Here is an 8,178-nt window from a genome sequence, read left to right on the forward strand (position 1 = left end):
TTCTTCTCCTGAGCAGCAACTTGTTTGTCGTTCTTCTTGAAGTTCCCCTTCTTCTTCCCTTTGCCTTTTTTTTGAAACTGGTGGTCTTATTTACCATCAACACTTGATGCTCCTTCTTGATTTATACCTCCGCAGCCTTTAGCATCGCGAAGAGCTCGGGAATAGTCTTATTCATCCCTTGCATATTATAGTTCATCACGAAGCTTTTGTAGCTTGGTGGCAGTGATTGAAAAAAATCTGTCAATGACACTATCAACAGGAAGATTAACTTCCAGTTGAGTCAAGTGATTATGATACCCAGACATTTTGAGTATATGCTCACTGAAAGTCCTCCATCTTGCAGCTATAGAACTTATTGGAGACTTCATATCTCTCAATCCGGGCATTTGCTTGAAATATTAACTTCAACTCCTGGAACATCTCATGTGCTCCATGGCGTTCAAAACGTCGTTGAAGTCCCGGTTCTAAGCCGTAAAGCATGGCACTCTGAACTATCGAGTAGTCATCAGCTTTACTCTGCCAAACATTCTTAACATTGTCAGCAGCATCTGCAGCAGGCCTGACACCCAGTGGTGCTTCCAGAACGTAATTCTTCTGTGTAGCAATGAGGATAATCCTCAAGTTATGGACCCAGTTCGTGTAATTGCTACCATCATCTTTCAACTTTGCTTTCTCAAGGAACACATTAAAATTCAACGGAACAACAGCACGGGCCATCTATCTACAACAACATAGATAAGCAAAATACTATCAGGTACTAAGTTCATGATAAATTTAAGTTCAATTAATCATATTATTTTAAGAACTCCCACTTAGATAGACATCCCTCTAATCATCTAAGTGATCACGTGATCCATATCAACTAAACCATAACCGATCATCACGTGAAATGGAGTAGTTTTCAATGGTGAACATCACTATGTTGATCATATCTACTATATGGTTCACGCTCGACCTTTCGGTCTCAGTGTTCCGAGGCCATATCTGCATATGCTAGGCTCGTCAAGTTTAACCCGAGTATTATGCGTGTGCAAAACTGCTTGCACCCGTTGTAGATGGACGTAGAGCTTATCACACCCGATCATCACGTGGTGTCTCGGCACGACGAACTTTGGCAATGGTGCATACTTAGGGAGAACACTATTATCTTGAAATTTAGTGAGAGATCATCTTATAATGTTACTGTCAAACAAAGCAGAATAAAATGCATAAAGGATAAACATCACATGCAATTAATATAAGTGATATGATATGGTCATCATCATCTGTGCTTGTGATCTCCATATCCGAAGCACCGTCATGATCACCATCTTCACCGGCGCGACACCTTGATCTCTATCGTAGCATCGTTGTCGTCTCGCCAACTATTGCTTCTACGACTATCGCTGCCGCTTATCGTATCATCGTTGCAGTAGTGGCACTTGTCGTTCTTGCGGGCGGCGCTGCCAGAGGAGTTCTGGTTCCCGCGCTCGCCTCGGCCGCCTCCACGACCGCGCGAGCACGCGCCGCGGCTACCACCGCGGCGGCTGCCCCCACCGGCAGCCTGTTTGCTGCTTCCACCAGTGGCCCCAGCCTGATCGAGCTTCTGCTGCCGCGCCATCCACTCCTCGTGAGTGAACAGCAGGCTGCTACCGCCCTGGGCGATCCCTCCAGCCCATAGCGCTCCTCCGCCGCCTTCAGCCGGCCGGTCAGCTCCTCGATCGTGAGCTTCGACAGGTCAAGCAGCGTCTCTATGGAGAGCGCCACCTGAGCATAGCGCGGCGGGACGACCCGGAGAAACTTCTCCACGGCCCTTTCTTCCTTCAGATCATCATCAAGAAGAGCAAGATTATTCATCATACCGGTGAGTCGAAGGGCAAACTCGTAGACGGTCTCCTCATCCTTGAAGCGGGGATCATCGAATTCTCGACGGAGGGACTGGGCCTTCGCCTTGCGCACGCGGTCGACCCCAAGACGGATCGTCTTGATGCAGTCCACGCCTCCTTCGCCGTCTCCTTCACGGCGAGCGTCGCCAAAATCTCCGGCGGTACGGCCCGGAGGATCGCCTCCAGCGCCAATCGATCGTCACGGTAGTCGGCGTCGTCGTACATGCACGCGCCGATCTCGATGACGGTCCACAGGCCTCTCGCCTGCAGGATCACCTTCATCAGGAGCGACCACTCCGCGTAGTTCGTCCTCGTCAGGGTGGGGTAGGAGGTGGATCCGGTCGCCTCGCGCAGCGACCGTGGCATTGCCAACTCGCGGCCAGACGACTTCCCTGAACCGTCGCCAAGCAGAGGCGCGGGCTTGCCGCCGCCGCTGTTGGTGCTCTTCCCGTCCTTCTTCGCCTCAGCCCCGGAGTTGTCCGGCGAGGTAGAACGGGAACGAGCCGGATTGCTCTTCCCCATGACCGAAACGCGGCTCTGATGCCAATTGTCAACACGCCCAAAGTGCCAAGACGATGAACACACACACACACACGAGTGGAGCTCTAGGTAGACGATGAACACAAGGTTTTGAGCTGCTAACTTTTACAGCTTTTCTGCTCCTTTCTTGCTTCTATTTATTCAGAGTACAGAAGGGAAACTGGAGATCGTGGCCCCTGACTTGGCGCCTACGTGATGCACAACGCTCGTGCCATCCCACGAGCAGATCAACGAGGCGCAAGACTCGCTCCAGGTCGTTGCAACCTTCGAGCAAAGCTAGCTAACATAAAGACTGAAAAACGAGAAAGCTAACCTGACACAAAACTAGCTAACTGAACTTTGACAGGGCTTGGGGTTTTATTTCAACATACCGCCTATCAATCTTTATTTTGCCCTTTTACTAAAATGGCATGGCAAAATTTTGCGGACTCTCAGGTGCCCATGGTTACAATCGCGCTCTCTGCTCCGTCAGTTAACAAGTGTTGGGCTAGTCTTCATAATGTTGCGCCTATCATTGATAGCAAGATCCATGTCTCCACTGCAATGTACATCGCTTAGCATATCCGGAGGGAGAGGAACGCCAGATTTTTTTATCACATAGCTGCACCGGCGCTCGTAGTCGCGCCCAAAGCAAAGGCTGATATCTACTTGTTTTAAGAGGTAGCCAATATGTAACTAACCTTCTCTTCTCCTTTCTTCTCTTGTCTCTGCTCCCTCTTGAGGCCCTGCGGCCGTTCCCAACCTGCTCCCAAACTGTAACGGACACTGTTTTTCTTTTTCCCGTACTTAATGCAAAGCAGAACTCCTGCTGGTTCGTCAAAAGTTAAGCTTAGTTCAAAATACAGGTTGCGTTATTTTTTTCAACCTAGTGAAAAGTGTGTTTTTTTTGTGGGGGCCTAGTGAAAAGTGTTGTTACTGTTGGAACTTCTGAGATGTATATGCTGCCATTGTTGATGAACAAGAGCCGACCCACGGCTCGGGTCTTTGCCTAGTCTGCGAAGGACCTAAAGGCAATCCAAATTATATTTAAATTGGATACTCCCTTCATTTACTTATACAAGGCTACTTTGAAATATACATTCTGCATCTTATATAAGGCCGTCAACAATAATCGAGACAATAGTTAATAATATTTTCTCATACTAGCAATATGTTTAATACTTGCATGTATCGAGTCATAATGACACTCAACTCTTCCTTGCTCAATGTCCACTCAGTTTCATATTCATTGTTTGCATACATGCAACGTACTAATTATTCCAGTAAACGAAAAGAAAACCGGAGTTACAAAACATGCATTAAATTTAATCATGATATCTGTAATATGAGTTCATGGCCTTGTATATAAAAATAGAGGGGGTATACTGCATGTCCGCACTCTTTAGAGTGGACTAAAAGGCAAAATAGAAGAAACCCTAGGCATATTTTTACAGTAATTTTTTTTGCGGGGGATATTTTTTTTACAGTAATTGTGCCTGCCATTGTTCCGATTAGCGAAAATACCCACGGGCACACCAGTGGCGGTAGGAACATGATGCACATGCAATACCAGCGATCCGTTTATCAGTTCTAAAGCTAACTATCTAAATTATACTTCAAGGATGTTTTTTTAAATCTCTGGCTAATTGCTTTGCATGTATACAACTTGATCGGTATGACCTGAAACCTTGCATTTGAAGAGCTGAAACACTTGCCAAGAAACGTACGATCATCTCATAACTCAGGTCAGCCATGAGTCATGTTGCATTCTGAGTTTCGTTCCAAATTCTACCTAGGGTTGCAACATAATGTGACACAGAGCCCGTACATTGGTTTCAACCCAATTCTGCAACCGCCTTTGGGATCACTATAGACACTGTACAACGGCAGGATCAGGGGATCAATCATTAGTTCATTACGTATTCATATTCTTGACACCTCCTAAGCCCATACTATCCTGTACTCCTGGTGTCCACCTTATTGATGAGAGTGCCGCATGAGCATGGAAAATTGCCGAGAATAAGGAACTTGGGGAAACTCTTTGACGGGTGCATGTACTTGATGTCGTCCTGTGTCAATTTTGGTTGGATGTTTTTTTTTTGCGGGTAGGGAGGGTAGGGTTGGATGTATTCTATGCGAGAGAAGATCGTTGTCGCACATATTGTTGAAATATATTGCCCGCCTCTCTCCATCAGTTCGGACTTATGGATTAGTAGGCTGGAATATGAATTCAATACATATAACACCACTCAAATTCTGCATGACCGGTGTGTACCATGCAGACGGACACCAAGTGTGAAAATCTGAAGCACAACGAAACTTATGGTGGTTGTCTTCAGTTAATCTTCACAACATGCACATTGGTTGCCTTACAAGCTGAGGTGTTTGTTCAAGCTTTGAATAGAGCTATATGAAAGTTGGCATGTCAATTAACTATATGTAATTTTCTTTTCTGTGATCTCTCGGACCCTCTGGTAACAAAATACATAGTTCGTTCGTGGTCGTTTGGATGGTTCAGAGAAGGAAGTATTTCCTGTGCTGAGTGTGCGTGCACACAATACTACAGGAACAAGCTAGGAGTTGGTTGATCAATGGTCACGTCGTTTAATTATTTGTGAGATCGATTGTTACTTGTACAAATTTTTATAACGTTCCAGTCTATATGTACGTGTGCAACTGATGGTGAGAATTCAAGCAAAAGCAAAGACCATGAGGGAAAAAAACTAAAGCAAAGAGCAAATGCAATTAGAAGGTTGGTCCAGCTATAATAAAGAAACTGAAAGCTCGTGACACCCACGAGTGCAACTCTTCCGTGCTTGTCCTTCCATGAGGATTCTTCCCACCTCGTAGCGCTCAACTCTGTACTTGTGGATAGATGCAAAACAAATACTAGAAGTGTTGCCCAAAGCGACACCAGAAAGGATTTTTTTTCAAAACTATAACTTTTTGTGCAGCAAATTCGGAAACTATAGCACTAAACGCGAAAAAATCAAAACTATGACCCCATCGGCCTTGCGCTGGCCGAAGAGATTGTTTTCAGCCCGGGTATGGCCGAAAAGGACTTTTCGTCCAGGCTTTGACCGAAGTAAGGCTCGGCTGGGCCGAAGAGGTGGTGTCGGTGGCGGGCCGGCCGAAAATCGTAGCTTCGGCCCACGCGCGGCCGAAGTGGGCTCTTTTCGGCCAGCTGGGGGCCGAAAAGCTCTTCAGCCAGGAGTTGACCGAAGAGTTCGGGATAAGGCTCGCCAGGCCGTCTCCTTCCTCTGGCTGCTCGCACTCCTCCTCTCTCTCTCGTTCTTCTCTGTAACCTCACAAGCCCGCACCGATCTCCACCACTTTGCACCCATTTCCACATCCAAGACACAGAATAGATAGATCATACCATTCTCCAACAGCCTACGGTGTTTTTTTGGGTATGGGATAGTTTTTTCTGCGTTTGGAGGGAGGAGCCATGGTGGGGTGGAGAAGGTGTGGATGGGAAGGAGGTGGTGGTGAGGAGGAGCAGCTGCTGTGGACGAGGAGGTGCGGCTTGGGGGGTGACCGGAGTTGAGCCTCCGGTCGTCGAGGGGGCAGCGCTGCCGTTGTCCTGTGGTGCAAGTACTCCACGAGGTGGCCGGTGCCGCTGAGTGAAAGAGAGGAGCAAGAAGCTAGGGACACACGCTTCGAAGGTATAACCATGCCATCACAAATTTTCTCTGAATTGTATATTTTAATTAGTTTAGATAAGTCATATTGTGAAGTGCAGTGTTAATATATTTGTGGAGGCATTTTAGTGCATAGTTAGTGTAACGGGTAATATTAGTCTTTATTGTGATTAATGAGAGGATGACAATGTCTGACAGGTGAAAATGTCTGAATCAGTAAATCTGACAGTTTACTACGGCGCTGGTAATGTTCGATATAATGAGTTGGGGGTTGATCTTAGCGAGTTTAAAAATGGCGTCATGACACTAGCTGACCCGGACAGACTGGACATTAGACAGTTGAAGTACTGGTTGACAACTAGTTTCGGTCTGGATCCTGAAGTATGTTCCGTCAGTATTCATGCATTGTGGACCAAATCCTGTAAAAATGTCAAGTGGGAGTTGATGCCGGTAGATAGGAGCCAGCATTGGTTGTCCCTGTTAAGACGCTGCCGAGACCGAAGAATCCACCCATATGCACTTGTGCAACCCGTGCCGAAGGAGGAGAATACCGTACAACTCCATAGGGGGTATGAACCCGGCCAAGGCAGTGAAGTGGCTAACAAGATTGTTTTATCCAGGTCACAGCCACAAGATGTGGATGCTAGCCAACCCGAGAAAGAGTCAGACTACGTGCCACACAGTGTTTGTGGTCCTGATACTGGGCAGAGTAGCCAGTCGATAATATTAGCTGGTTCTGGTTTTGCTGATGGGGATGAGGAAGGGGATGAAATGCAGAGGGTGATGGAGGAAGAGGACGAGGATGGATTGGTGGAGGAACTGGATTCTGAAAATTCTGAGGATGAAGTTGAGGTACCGATTCCTTCTGCATGGGAGCAGGACATATCTGAGGATGAAGTTGGGATTTCTGGATTGTGCACTAGAGATCGGCACTTTTGGATGACCAAGGCCAAGTTGGTGTTCGACGTGACGGTTGAGGAGATGTCTCTTCATAGGGTGATGAGACAGTTCGGTCTATATCAACAACCTGAGATTCCAGATATTTCACACTTGCCAGACCACGTGCACAAGTAAGTACTAATACTATTTTAGTTGGCAGCTCTGCATTCATAATATACCTAATCATGTATCGCGCATGTCAATCTCAGGGACAGTCGCCTAGGAGGAAACAAGTCCATGGCTTATTGGCTTCAGAGCATTACCCCTTATGTTGACGAATGGACTACCGCTGCGACAAATATCTGGGGTGAGGTTCGGCCCTTTAACTGGGAAATGTTCGGGTTGTATCTGCAGCGTTACCGGCATACAACGAGGATCTACTTGGTTCCATCAGCTGCTCCTGATCAGATCGAAGCCCCTCTCACCAGCGATATGTACCCAACTGCCTCTGTTTTGGGAACCAGACACCACGTGGTAAATGCCTTGGTTCTCATATGTTAAGTCTTTTGTTAATCTGGACATATTCGCTTGGTTGTCTATTCGTGGTGTCTATCATACAACGAGGATATAATTGGTTCACTCTTTGTGTACAGGGTGACTTGACACTACAGGCACGAGAGGAGGTTTCCGCTTTAATGCGGCGCTTTCAGAGGGGAGAAACTATCCCACCGTGAGAGGGCGTCTCATGGTTGAGGCGTCTTGATGACAAGCTACGCGGGATTTACGCAGCTGTTACGTGTAGACGGACTTCAGATGTTGCACTTCCTCCTCCAGCACATCGTCTGCCACGTCCCTCTGTACAGCATTCAGAACCACGACCCTCTGTGCACCGTTCAGAACCACGACCCTCTGTGCACCGTGCAGAACATCATCCTTCACAGCCAGGGAGATCTTCCTGGCATGAGCCACCTCCTTCACAGCCAGGGAGCTCTTCCTGGGATGAGCCACCTCCTTCACAGCCAGGGAGATCTTCCTGGTATGAGCCACCTCCTTCACAGCCAGGGAGCTGTTCCTGGCATGAGCCACCTCCTTCACAGCCAGGGAGCTCTTTCTGGCATGAGCCACCTCCTTCACAGCCAGGGAGCGCTTACTAGCATCAGCAGATGACACTACTCACTACATTCTTTTGAACAGTGTAGTAATCGTTCTTGCATTCTCAGCAGTCACTGATGCTTACTGGTGGTGCTTCGTTCATGCATTTGTATCAATTTTAC

The 8,178-nt window shown here is 47.3% G+C and overlaps 1 pseudogene; it reads right to left on the minus strand.

Annotated features, from left to right (window-relative positions):
• Window positions 1–1,392: 1,392 nt before the first annotated feature.
• LOC147972517 (uncharacterized) lies at window positions 1,393–2,387 on the minus strand (annotated as a pseudogene).
• Between the last annotated feature and the right edge of the window lie 5,791 nt (window positions 2,388–8,178).

This window comes from Triticum urartu, chromosome 5A (assembly GCF_056163025.1).
Source record: "Triticum urartu cultivar PI428250 chromosome 5A, HENAU_Tu73, whole genome shotgun sequence".
NCBI lineage: Eukaryota > Viridiplantae > Streptophyta > Magnoliopsida > Poales > Poaceae > Triticum > Triticum urartu.